The sequence below is a fragment of the Podarcis bocagei genome (assembly GCF_964188305.1).
Source record: "Podarcis bocagei genome assembly, chromosome: 7".
Classification (NCBI taxonomy): Eukaryota; Metazoa; Chordata; class Lepidosauria; order Squamata; family Lacertidae; genus Podarcis; species Podarcis bocagei.
Window position 1 is genome coordinate 88,280,679 of NC_138132.1, and position 13,856 is coordinate 88,294,534.

The 13,856-nt window shown below is 45.9% G+C and overlaps 1 long non-coding RNA gene across 1 annotated transcript in view; it reads left to right on the forward strand.

Annotated features, from left to right (window-relative positions):
* Positions 1 to 12,653, forward strand: part of LOC308592084 — a 145,975-nt gene extending 133,322 nt beyond the window's left edge. The window contains exon 4 of the long non-coding RNA XR_014010361.1: positions 12,613 to 12,653. This is a non-coding gene — a long non-coding RNA (uncharacterized lncRNA). The remainder of the gene's footprint in view (positions 1 to 12,612) is intronic.
* Positions 12,654 to 13,856: the final 1,203 nt, after the last annotated feature.

The following is a 13,856-nucleotide window of genomic DNA, read 5'->3' on the forward strand; positions in this document are numbered from 1 at the left end:
ATGAAAGAGGTTTGGCTTGGACATGGGGCAATCAAAATACTTCCAGCCCGCCTGCCGGAAGTGATGCGTGGTCAATCCAGATGGGGCTTCCTAAGACTTACATCAAATAGGGTTGCTGTGGCGATCACACAGGGTCCCCGGACGTTTAACGGTCTATTGATCCCTGTGCCACCACTGTGCTTGCTTCCCCACTGCCACCAACCAGTTACTCTCTGGTAAAACACTGAGTCCAGTCAGTTGTTAAAAGTGAACCAAAAAAAACAAGTTTATTTTACAAACATTAACAAGTTTATGGTTTCTCAGATAATATTCCTGTCAGTATCTTAACTTTAGTTTCTTTACCGGCCTGTACCTTCCTAATACCTTCTGACTGATTATCTCAGCTGTTTGACTGACTCCTCTTAACAAATTCTCTCCCTCTTTCACACCAGACTAGCCCAACCCACAGACTTATCTTCTCTGACTCTTCTAACTCCAGACTGTCTTCTCAACAACTCACTACAAAAAACCCTCTGTTCTTAAACCTTATACAGCGGTGCCCCGCAAGACGAATGCCTCGCAAGACGGAAAACTCACTAGACGAAAGAGTTTTCCGTTTTGGAGGTGCTTCGCAAAACGAATCTCCTATGGGCTTGCTTCGCAAGACGAAAATGTCTTGCGAGTTCCTGCGGTTTTTTCCCCTTCCCCCCCTTTTTCTAAGCCGCTAAGCCGCTTATCAGCTGATCCGATCAGCAGATAAGCCGCTAAAAGCCGCTAATAGCGCTAATAGCGCTAATCCACTAATCCGTCAATGGGCTTGCTTCGCAAGACGAAAAAACCGCTAGACGAAGAGAATCACAGAACGGATTCTTTTCGTCTTGTGAGGCACCACTGTACACAGTTAACTCTGCCCCCTGGGTTCCCATTGGTTAGTCATTTTACAGTTAGTCAACCCTTTCCCTATGAACCCAGTATGATGTCACACACATAGGCGGGCAAACGCCACAGTGGCCCTTGCAGGGCCCACCGTCTGGGGGGGTGCCTTCGGTCCTAGCCCCCCCTGGGCATGTGGACATGGCCACTCCCCCCGGATCTCTTTAACAGGATACCCCAGCATTTGGAGGGGTAGGCGAAGACTACAACCTCCCCTCCATCCAAAACAAAGGATTCCCCCAATGCCCAATCAGTTGTGATGATTGCTATGAGGTAGACAAAACCACCGGGTCAGGGCCAATTAGCCCAGTGGGCAAATTCCTACCTGGCCCCTTAAAGAACGATGACCACCGTAGCCACAGCAAAGTCATTGACTATCAGCTTAAACCGAGTGTGGGTGGGCAGGGGAAAAACTCAGCGAAGGAACAAATAGGTAGTGCCCCAGGTGTGGGCTGCTTAAATGGGCAAGGGGCGGATCCAAGGGAAGGCTACCTGCTCTGCTGGCTCTGCCCCTGGCACAGCCCAAGTCCCCAGCCTGCATCCCCATTAGCCAAAGCCTTGTGCAGGCTAGGATCCAGTTCCTGATAGGAAGGGCACCACTATCAGGAAGGGCAGGCCCAGTTCCCTCGCCGGGGCCCCAGTGAAGCCTCTGCCATCCTGCAACGCCACGGCACCAAAAGGGTGAGTAGTCTTGCCATCTGAGGAAGAGCTGGATCAAGGCAGAGGGCGAGAGGCTCTGCTTTGGCACCCAGGTGGATTTACATGGGGGGAGTGGGAGCTGAGGGAGAAAGGCTATTGACCAGGGCTATTGACTATTTGGCTCCGAAGCGCCCTCTCCGATTGCATGGAGCCCGTTCAGCCCTCTGGTTTTCCACAGATCTGAGGGCAATGAAACAATCGCTGAGACAGCTAGAGCGCCGGTGGCGGATAACTCACTCTGAAGCTGACCTGACACGAGTTAGAGCTCAATGTCGAGCCTACCAGGTGGCAGTGGCGATGGCGAAGAAGACTTTCTTCACCGCCTCTATTGTATCTGCAGAAAACAGCAGCAGGAGACTCTATCAGGTGGTTCGCAATTTAGCGGAACCACCTGCTCCAGTAGGGGCCACATGATCTCCTGCAATGATTTTGCAAAGTTATTTGCAGATAAAGTCGCCCAGATTCGGGAAGAGGTAGACTCCACTGTGGGAGCAGGGCCGGGGCGGGAGAGTCCTGTCTAGTCAAGTTGCGTGGGATCAATTCCAATCTGTTACGTCTGAGGATGTGGACAGGCTGCTTGGACGAGTGAAACCGACCAACTGTCTCCTTGATCCTTGCCCATCCTGGCTTATGAAAGCTAGCCGGAAAGGGCTGGGCGATGGGCTTTGTGGGGTGGTGAATGCTTCTCTCTGTGAGAGAGTCTTCCCAGACCCTTCTCAGTAGAGGCACCCGCCCTGTGGAACACCCTCCCACCAGATGTCAAAGAGAAAAACAACTACCAGACTTTTAGAAGACATCTGAAGGCAGTCCTGTTTAGGGAAGCTTTTGATGTTTAATGGACTATTGTATTTTAATATTTTGTTGGAAGCCGCCCAGAGTGGCTTGGGAAACCCAGCCAGATGGGTGGGGTATAAATAATAAATTATTATTATTGTTATTATTAACTCTCCGAAGTGCCCCCCGTCACAATTTGGAAACCTTGTAGAATTACAGAATTGTAGAGCTGAAAGGGACACAAAGGGTCCTTTGCCCCCTGCAACCTCCATGACGGTGGCCTTGTGAGTCCAACAATTTATTTCCCATTCTAATTTTGGTGCTGGCCACCCTGCTGTATAAAGGGACGCGGGTGGCACTATGGGTTAAACCACAGAGCCTAGGACTTGCTGATCAGAAGGTCAGCAGTTTGAATCCTCGCGACAGTGTCAGCTCCCGTTGCTCGGTCTCTGCTCCTGCCAACCTAGCAGTTTGAAAGCGCCTCAAAGTGCAAGTAGATAAATAGGTACTGCTTCAGCAGGAAGATAAACGGCGCTGCTCTGGTTTGCCAGAAGCGGCTTAGTCATGCTGGCCATATGACCCGGAAGCTGTACGCCGGCTCCCTCAGCCAATAAAGCGAGATGAGCGCCGCAACCCCAGAGTCGGCCACAACAGGACCTAATGGTCAGGGGTCCCTTTACCTTTACTTTACCCTGCATGTCCCCTCCCAACCAACAACCTTGCCTGAGAGCAGTGTCAACCCAGTTAGCTGTTGCCTTCTTTGGTTTGATGGTACGTTCTATTTTATACTCACTGGCTGTGGCCAATTTGGTCCAAAACATCTGGCGCTTGGGGAAAGACTGCCCTGGACTGAAGGAGTCCCACAGAAACTTGACACTGAAAAGACTTTGTCTACTTTCACACTCTGGTGTTTGGTTCAGAGCTGAAATGAAACAAAACGTTGCCCAGTTGTCAGATGAGCAAATATTACACACCTGAACACATTGCATTGAACCTTTACACCCAGCCCTTGAACCCTTATCTTTTTTTAAATGAAGAAATGTGTGTGTGGAAATGTCCAGTTGTTGCAAACACTGGGCATGTGCCTTCAAGGCTGGCTGGATAGCTTTAAGGTACAGTGGTGCCCCGCAAGACGAAAATAATCTGTTCCGTGATTCTCTTCGTCTAGCAGTTTTTTCGTCTTGCGAAGCAACCCTATTAGCGGATTAGCGCTATTAGCGGATTAGCGGCTATTAAAGGTTTAGCGGCTTAGCGGCTAAAAGGCTATTAGCGGCTTAGCGGCTTAGAAAAAGGGGGGGAAGCGGGGGAAAATCGGAACTCTGCTCTACTCTTTTCTACTCAAGAGTCCTCTAGCTGTTATTCCTGAATTTCAGGGGGTCAGACCAGATGACCCCTTGGGTCCCTTTCAAGGCTACAGTTCTGTGGTCCTATGCCCCACCTGGTTAGTGCTCCATGTACTTTGTGTAGGTGAATAGGTTCGCCAACCGAAAGCCTGTGAGAGGAAGACATCAAGGCGTCTGGTGATGAAGAGTTAACAATGGGCTTTGCTCACATTTCAAAACATTTTCCTTAGCAGGCCAACAGCACATTTATTTTTTCTGACGCACGAGAGCTTGCCTCTGCAGCAAAGGGCTCTGAGACCAGGCCAAGTGGGTGTTCGTTTAGCATAAGCTTAGAAATTTCACCACTTCCTCTGCAGATAGGCCTGCAAGAAAATGTTTCTGTTTCTAAAGAGCGGCACCAACCTCTTTGAATTATTTCTGCGTCCCCCGCTTAAAATCCACAGGGTTTATAAGAATCGTATGCAGAGAGTTTATTTGCAGCCAGAAGGTCAAGGCAGTGGGAAGTTTGAACTGCTAATGGTTATTATATTTATAGAGAGGTCATCCCTTGGGGCCAGTGACCTTCCTGAAACTTGCACTACAACATCTGGTAGATGAAAACATGACCTCCAACGCTGAGGATCTTGCATGTGCTGGGCCTGTTTTCTCAGGGAATTGTCACAGCTGCTGGTTTATGGAGCAAATCTTTAGACTGCAGCGTTCCTCAACGTGGTGCTCCCCAGATGTTTTGGCTGATGCATGGCGCTGTAGTATAAAACATTTGGAAGGGCACCACATTGGGAAAGGTGCTTTAGAGCATATTCCCCAGGCCTCTCCCCACCTGATAAGCTGTTTCACTTTATTTATTAATTTCATGAAATGTATACACTGCTTGATTGTGTGTGTGTGTGTATGGGGGGGGGGGGAACCAGACATACACAAAGCATTTTACAAGAATGATAAAGCAACAAAATGATCTATAAGAAAAATCAACAGCAGCAATTTAAGACTTTCCAAAAGTTAAAATAACGGACTAAAAGCACATTAAAACTCGCAATAACTTTCTAAATACAGTGGTACCTCGGAAGTCGAACGGAATCCATTCTGGAAGTCCATTCGACTTCCAAAACGTTTGGAAACCAAGGTGTGGCTTCCGATTGACTGCAGCAAGCTCCTGCAGCCAATCAGAAGCTGCGTCAGACGTTCGGGTTCCAAAGAACGTTCGCAAACCTGAACACTCACTTCTGGGTTTGTGGCGTTCAGGAGCCAAAACGTCAGACTTGCAAGGCATTTGGGATCCAAGTTATGACTGTAGCTAGGTAAAGGTAAAGGGACCCCTGACCATTAGGTCCAATCGTGGACTACTCTGGGGTTGCGGCACTCATCTCGCTTTATTGGCCGAGGGAGCCGGCGTACAGCTTCTGGGTCATGTGGCCAGCATGACTAAGCCGCTTCTGGAGAACCAGAGCAGTGCACGGAAACACCATTTACCTTCCCGCTGGAGTGGTACCTATTTATCTACTTGCACTTTGACGTGCTTTTGAACTGCTAGGTTGGCAGGAGCAGGGACCAAGCAACGGGAGCTGACACTCGCGGGGATTCGAACCGCCGACCTTCTGATCGGCAAGTCCTAGGCTCTGTAGCTAGGTAGGCTTGTCTAAATAAAAATGTTTTTAGCAGGCACCTGCCTGACATCAATCAGCAGAGAGTTCCAAAGTGCAGATGCCGCCACACTTAAAGATCGGCTCTTGCAAATGCAGAGCGAGTATCCTGAGACTTCCCGTCCTTGCCTCATGGTCCACATGCAGCCTGGCGACTTCAACCTTTACTTTATCGTCTATCAATATTAAATTGGCGTTTTGTGTGCATTGCAGGCCTGGCCCCCATATGCCTCAAAGTGAGAAAGAAGTGAAAATAAAACTGTCAGTGTCATGATGCTATTATACAAATCTATGCTGCAACCATATTTGGAATACTCTGTACGGTTCTGGCCGCCTCATCTCAAAGCAGATATCGCAGGGTTGGAAAAGGGCAGCCAAAATGATCAAGGGGGGTGGTGCAGCTCCCCTACGAAGAAAACTTGCAGCATTTGGGACTTGTTAAGTTTTGAGCTGGAGAGGTTTTCTCCCTGTCTCAGAACACTAGAACACATGGACATCCAAGGTAGCTGAATGCTGGAAGATGCATGACAGATAAAAGGTAGCCTTGCCAACAAAGGTCCGTATAGTTAAAGTTATGGTTTTCCCAGTAGTGATGTATGGAAGTGAGAACTGGACCATAAAGAAGGCTGATCGCCAAAGAATGGATGCTTTTGAATTCTGGTGCTGGAGGAGACTCTTGAGAGTCCCATGGACTGCAAGAAGATCAAACCTCTCCATTCTGAAGGAAATCAGCCCTGAGTGCTCACTGGAAGGACAAATCCTGAAGCTGAGGCTCCAATACTTTGGCCACCTCAGGAGAAGAGAAGACTCCCTGGAAAAAACCCTGGTGTTGGGAAAGAGGAGAAGGGGGCGACAGAGGACGAGATGGTTGGATAGTGTTCTTGAAGCTACCAGCATGAGTTTGACCAAACTGCAGGAGGCAGTGGAAGACAGGAGTGCCTGGCGTGCTCCGGTCCATGGGGTCATGAAGAGTCGGACATGACTAAACAACAACAACAGCCATGTTGGTCTGCCGTAGTCAAAACAAAATTTTAAAAATTCCTTCCAGTAGCACCTTAGAGACCAACTAAGTTTGTTATTGGTGTGTTCTGATATCAGAATCACAAGACAGAGAAACCAGTAGGAGAACACTTCAGTCTCCCAGGAGATTCTATACAAGATCTCCAAGTAGCTGTCTTATTATAAAAGAATTTCAGAAATAGACTGGAAAGAGAAGTTGCTGAGTTGCAACTTATTACCAAACTTAAAACCTTGGAGAGACCTGGTCTGAATAGAGACATTGGATTCTTATCTCATTATACATGATAAAGCTATTTTTAGCCATCTCACCCCTTGCTTTTTCCTGTAAGACCAATTGCAGTCGTTGACAGTCGTCAACAGGTTTACCACACCTATCAGCCAATCACCCATTCCCACCACCCTTCTGAGTAATACCCCTCCCCACCCTCTCACTATATTTAAGGGTCTGGTGACTTCTGTTTCAGTGTACAGTGGTACCTCGGGTTACGTATGCTTCAGGTTACATACGCTTCAGGTTACAGACTCCGCTAACCCAGAAATAGTACCTCGGGTTAAGAACTTTGCTTCAGGATGAGAACAGAAATTGTGCTCCAGCGGCGCAGCAGCAGCAGGAGGCCCCATTAGCTAAAGTGGTGCTTCAGGTTAAGAACAGTTTCGGGTTAAGAACGGACCTCTGGAACGAATTAAGTACTTAACCCGAGGTACCACTGTATCTGAAGAAGTGTCCATGCACAAGAAAGCTCATACCAATAACCTAATGGCTACAGTCTGCCTTCACATTCAGAGGCAAAGATGCTTCTGAACATCTTTGCTGGAAGGGGGAGGTGAGAGGTTTATTGTGCTCAGATCCTGCTTGCGGCGGGTTTCCCATGGGGGCATCTGGGGGGGGTCACTTTGAGAATAGGACGCTGGACTAGATGGGACACTGGCCTGACTCAGCGGGCTCTTCCGATGTTCTTATGCTGCTATTGATGGCCATAAAAAGCGCCGGCCGAAATATTGGGAAATTTTGGAACAAGAGGGAGATAGATTGAAATTGCAGAGTTTTGAGAAACTAAAAAACAAAGTGCGAGACTGGCTTCATTATTATCAGATAATGGAGACATATAATTTGGATAAGAAAATTGGCTTCCAGGTGGAAAAATCAAAATTAGAAACAGAACTGTTAGAACCTAAAACTAAGATTTTGTCAAAAATGTATAACTTGCTGTTGAAATGGAATACTCAGGATGAAACGGTGAAATCTTTTATGATTAAATGGGCACAAGATGTTGGACATAACATTATGTTTGCTGACTGGGAACAGTTGTGGACCACAGGTATGAAGTTTACGGCATGTAATGCCTTGAGAGAGAATATTATGAAAATGATTTACAGGTGGTACATGACCCCAGTCAAGCTTGCAAAAATCTATCATTTGCCCGATAATAAATGTTGGAAATGTAAAGAAATTGAAGGTACATTCTTTCACCTTTGGTGGACGTGCCCAAGGATTAAGGCTTTCTGGGAAATGATATATAATGAACTGAAAAAGGTATTTAAATATAGCTTCTTGAAGAAACCAGAGGCCTTCCTCCTGGGCATAGTCGGCCAATTGGTGCCAAAGAAGGATAGAACTTTTTTTATGTACGCTACAACAACCAGAATACTCATTGCAAAGTATTGGAAGACACAAGATTTACCCATTCTGGAAGAATGGCAGATGAAGTTGATGGACTATATGGAACTGGCAGAAATGACTGGCAGAATCCGAGACCAGGGAGAAGAGTCAGTGGAAGAAGATTGGAAGAAATTTAAAGACTATCTACAGAAATATTGTAAAATTAATGAATGTTAGAATGATGTTGGATAGAAATTAAGTGGTTTCCAGCTGTAATGCTTTAAGGGAATATGAAAAATGGGTTGTTAATAGGGAAAAATCTAATGTTACTATTTTAAGACCAAAGATTAGGATAAACAAAGAGGGTAAGGATTTGCTGAGCCAACAAACTGAACTGGAATACAAAAAAAGGAGGTATGAGGAAGTCCGGGAAACAAGCTAAGGAAAATAAGTAATAGAAAAATGGAGTGGTTTTTTAATCATTTTTATTTTGTGTTTCTTTTTTCCCCATTTTGTATTGTAATATCTTAAAAAAATCTTAATAAATATCTTATAAAAAAAAATGATGGCCATAAAAAGTGCCACCAGGTCTTCCAACTTGCAGAACCTGCCCCGTCCGAATTTGGACATTCAGAATTTGGGCGTAGGTTGGGGGGGGGCTGTTTTCTAGGCGGTGCTATCATCTGCAGGAGCTGGTGAAGCTTGTGAAAATTTGACTTATCACGTGTAAAAACGCGGTGCGATATTTCAGCCCTCTTGACACAACGTGCCGATGACGGGAACTGGGAAGGAGGGAATTTGGCTGTGCAAGACCCTGCTGGCTGGCTTGTTGCTGCATCCAGAGAGATATTTTCCACAGCTGGAATGGAGGGGGGGGCATCGGGTTCATTTCTTATTAAAGAAACTAGGACACACGTGAGAGAATTTGGCATCTGCTCCCCTGAGCATGAGTTGTTGCTAATTTTCCTCTTCCCTGGCAACCTTGGGAAATTCCTTTTTTTTTAATGAAATGAAATAGGGTGCCTTTTTATTTTTTGCTTCTGGTTCACGCTTTCCTCTTCCACCTCCATTTTATTTTCCCATGCCTTGGCTTTTGAGCCCAGTTCACACAGCACTGTGGGCGGCACCGTCACCCAGGTGGAGCCCATGCCTCGTGCCTTCACTTCTGACCTCTGCACAGAACATCAGAACCGAGTTTGCGCATGGGAACCGGCCTCCTGGGGAGGAGATAAGGCTGTGGATCTGGCTGCGTCCGCTGTCCCAGTGCTGTCGTGGCACTGAGGTAAGCAACACCCTTCAGTACATTTGTATGTGAGGGTTTGGAAACTTGGGGAGCGCAAAACAGGAAGCTCGAGTGTCACCAGGACCTTGGCAGAGAGTCAAGAGCATTGTGGAAAAGTTGCAGGCTCCCATGTTATCGCACGAGTGTTGCTCACGTCTTCCTCTCTCTCATGCGTAAGGCCTCATAAGGAGCTGAACAGAAGACCTGGTCTACCAAGCACGAGGCAGGATGAGTGGACTACAGTGGTACCTCAGGTTACATATGCTTCAGCTTACATATGCTTCAGGTTACAAACTCCGCTAACCCAGAAAAAGTGCTTCAGGTTAAGAACTTTGCTTCAGGATAAGAACAGAAATCGTGCTCCAACGGCGCGGCGGCAGCAGGAGGCCCCATTAGCTAAAGTGGGGCTTCAGGTTAAGAACAGTTTCAGGTTAAGAACGGACCTCCAGAACGAATTAAGTACTTAACCCGAGGTACCACTGTATTCCATTTCAAATGTCAGGGAGGGGCACTGATTCTGAATGTGCTCTCATATCAACAAGGACTCCCTGGCAGTGAAAAATGTGTTTTGGAGAAAGGGGTTCCAGCCTAGCCAATTCCCTGTTGTGCTAGTTCTTTTTTTAAAAAACCAAGGGGAGCTTTTCAGCCCAGAGAGAACACAGTAGTACCTCTGGATATGAACGGGATCTGTTCCGGAGCCCCGTTCGCATCCTGAAATAAACGCAACCTGCATCTGCGTGGGTCGTGATTCACCGCTTCTGCGCATGCGCGTGACGTCATTTTGACCGTCTGCGCATCCGCGAGCGGCGAAATCCAGAAGTAATGCGTTCCGTTACTTCCGGGTTGCCGCGGAGTGCAACCCAAAAGTGCTCAACCTGAAGCAACTTCAACCCGAGGTATGACTGTATTCACAAATGTGATTTTGCACCTCCACCTCACATTCGGAAGTGTGCCAGTCAGTTCCTCAACCTCAGCACTCCAGCGCCATGTAAAGAACACCAGAAGAGCCAATGGCCCATTTAGTCCAGCACCCTGTTCTCACAGTGAAAAACCAGAGGCCTGTGGGCAGTGGCGTAGCGTGGGGGGTGCAGGGGGGGCCAGCTGCACCGGGCACAACATCTGGGGGTTAGGGTTAGGGGGCGCAAATCCACGGGTTGGGGGGCACAAATTACTTGCCTTGCCCCGGGTGCTGACAACCCACGCTACGCCACTGCCTGTGGGAAAACTGCAAGGAGGACGTGAGCACCACAGCACTCTCCCCTACTGAGATTTCCAGCACCTGATATTCAAAAGCATTGTTGCCATCAGTGTCCTCCATGAATTTGTCTAATCATCTTCATACATATATTTATTAGTTTTTTTAACATATCATTTCCAACCATCACATAACATAACTTCTTATCTTATACAATGTTTTAGACTTCCGTCAATACCTTTGATGATTTTCCGTTCTTTATCACTTATTCTGCATTTCTTAATATATCTATTACCCTTAATTATCATCAACTAATAATTCTCCTCATAGTCTTTCTTGCAATATTTCATATAATTCTCCTTACAAAACTTCTTGCAACCCTACTAGCGTAATCTGTTCACTACTATTACTTTTCAAATAGTTCATATATTTACTCCAGTCTTTTAAGAATCTCTGGTCCTGCAGGTTTTGAATCCTTCCAGTTAATTTATCCAGTTCTGCATTGTCCATCAGTTTCATCCGCCATTCTTCTTTCGTTGGTAGTTCTTCTTGCTTCCATTTTTGTGCTAATAATATTCTTGCTGCCATAATCGCATATAAAAGCAATTTACAATCCTGTCTATTAATCTCATCTCCTACAATGCCAAGTAAAAATGCTTCTGGTTTCTTAATAAATGTATATTTCAACATCTTTTTCATCTCATTATATATCATTTCCCAGAAGTTTTTCACTTTTTTACATTCCCACCACATGTGATAAAAAGTTCCTTCCTTTTCTCTACATTTCCAACATTTATTATTTGTTTTATACATTTTAGCTAATTTCACTGGGGTAATATACCACCTACTTTTCTCTAAACTTAAAAGTCTCAATGCTGCGACCATTCTTCATCAGGGAGCATTACAGCATTAGTCAGTGAGTCGTTTTATTAGCTAGGGAGCAATAGCATTCGTTAGAGAGTCATAGCCAGGCATAGGCAAACTTGGCCCTCCAGACATTTTGGGACTACAGTTTCCATCATCCCTGACCAATGGTTCTGTTAACTAAGGATCATGGGAGTCTTAGTCCCAAAACTTCTGGAGGGCCAAGTTTGTCTATGCCTGATCGTAGCAATAGAGAGGGAAGGAAAGTGATTCAGAGAATCATTATATCTTTGAAAATGTGGAATCGCGGAGTTGGAGGGGACCTAAAGAATCATCTAGTCCAACCCACTGTTGATTATTTTGCAGATTAGTTGGGCTGCAGAAGGCATGCTGGGGAGACCACACATTAAGAGAAGCAAAAGTAACTTTTGATTGGTTTAATAACAAAAACAAAAACTCCTTTTACACTAAATTACATTATATCATTAAGTGTGACCAGTGGCGTAGCGTGGGTTGTCAGCACCCGGGGCAAGGCAAGTAATTCGCGCCCCCTCTGCCCTAGGGGCAGAGAGCTGCGAGTGCGAGCGCGCCCCCCCAGATGTTGCGCCTGGTGCAGCTGCCCCCCCCCTGCACTCCCCACGCTACGCCACTGAGTGTGACCCATCCATCAGGGTACTGAGAGAGCTACATGCTGCTCTTTATATACTATACCCAACAGCTTAATTAACATAGTTTGCTATACTGCTTCACAGCTGTAAAGCTAGGTCATGTTATTTGCTCTGGCCCTTAAAGACATACACATCTTGTGAAACAATAATGAAATCTAAAATTTGAAGAAACCATTCAACACCCGCTGCAATGCATGTGAGGACGATTTTTTAGCAGTTTCTATATTCTGGGTCTGTCACTATCAGTGAAGACTTGGAGTCATAGGGGACCACCCCTCTACAGCCACAGCTAGATTATTTTCAAAACATTAACCTCAGAGACCAGTTTATTTGCTCCGGGTGAAATGGCTTGCCTTTTCTTTTGCAGGCATATTCAGAACAAGACCTGGAAGGGCCTCTTGACAATGGGTCCAAGTCCTCACTGCACATGACAGCAAATATGCACCAAACCTGGAGCTATCAGGTGCCTAAAGTCCAGTGCAGCGATTCAGAGAATGAAGACTATAGACACAAGAAGTTAGCAAGGCCCGTTCTGACACGTATTACTAGCAGGTAGCACTGTTTCCCTTCTGCTGTGAAAATAAAAAAAAAAATCCTTCCAGTAGCACCTTAAAGACCAACTAAGTTAGTTCTTGGTATGAGCTTTTGTGTGCATGCACACTTCTTCAGATACACTGAAACAGAAGTTGCCAGACCCTTCTATATAGTGAGAAGGTGGGGAGGGGTATTACTCAGAAGGGTGGTGGGAATGGGAGATTGGCAGATAGCTGAGATGAGCCTGTTGACGACTCTTAACGACTGCAATAGGTCTTACAGGAAAAGGCAAGGGGTGAGAAGGTGAAAAATGGCTTAGTCATGTATAATGAGATAAGAATCCAGTGTCTTTGTTCTGAAGAAGTGTGCATGCACACGAAAGCTCATACCAAGAACTAACTTAGTTGGTCTTTAAGGTGCTACTGGAAGGAATTTTTTAATTTTGACTATGGCAGACCAACACGGCTACCTATCTGTAACTGGAACCTTCTGCTGTGGTTTGGCTTCCATTTAAAACGACTCTAGCCTTGCTGTCCACGGTGGCCAAATTTAACATATGATTATTTAATTAATGGCAATATTATTGTGTCCCTCCACATCATTCATTTCAACGCAAAGGAAATATCAGGGAAAAGGGGGTTGGGATGAACATTGTTAATGACGTATCATTTGGAGTATTGTAAACAATATCTGCCCTTCTTCCCTTATGGGGTATCCAAGAGCCCGTACTGTATAGAGTTCTTAAGTGAGTTCCCTATCGGTAGGAGAAAATAACAGAGGCCAACCAGAGAATATTGAGAAGCAAAGCAGCTAGTAAGCCTGATCTTTATTGATCTGTTGCAACAGGGTGCTCCCCTCACACGCAGGAGGGAAGAGGTGGACCCAGAACAAAGGTGTGCCTGGCCTTATATAGACATTTTAAATTCCTTGCCCTGGAGCTCAAGACCACCCCTCCATACCCTCTATACATCATACATACATCACAGAAAAGGCGGTCTACAACAGAAATTTGAATGCTGTTGTTTTTCTAGTTGCCAGGTTATCTGATAATGCCTTATCTGATTGCCTTTCCTGGTTGTCTGCCCATTCCTTTGAGATGGTGATTACCCAATTCCTGAGACAATGGGAAGGTTCCCTCACCCCCTCCCTCCTTGCAGAGAAAACATTTGGTCAGTTTGGGAGTCAAAATGGTTTCAGGACGGTCTTCCTGTGCTGCTCCTAGACGTGTGGTCCACATATCTATGTACATGCTTGGTTGGTACATTTATGAACATTTACTTTATATATATATATATAAATATATAAGACCTTTAATTTTTTATTAC